This window comes from Teleopsis dalmanni, chromosome X (genome assembly GCF_002237135.1).
Source record: "Teleopsis dalmanni isolate 2A chromosome X, ASM223713v2, whole genome shotgun sequence".
Taxonomy (NCBI): Eukaryota; Metazoa; Arthropoda; class Insecta; order Diptera; family Diopsidae; genus Teleopsis; species Teleopsis dalmanni.
In genome coordinates, this window is record NC_051848.1 from 97,104,416 (window position 1) to 97,104,697 (window position 282).

Here is a 282-nt window from a genome sequence, read left to right on the forward strand (position 1 = left end):
AATTTATTAAGAAAAAAAAAATCTTTTTTTCTGCAAACTTAATCCTTAAATTAATTCGCAAATAATTTTATTAAAAGTTTGATTCATGCATCAAATATATATGTATGTACTTTAGATAAAGTTTTTAAAGTCATTCTAAAATCAATTTTTTTTTTTTTTGCTAAGGAAGCTATGTAAATATATAATAATATTTTATAGTATATCTAGATATCGTATAGGGTAATGTGCTTCTGATGTCGCAATTTTTGGCTGCACGTTCAAAAATTTTGTTTTACATGCAGT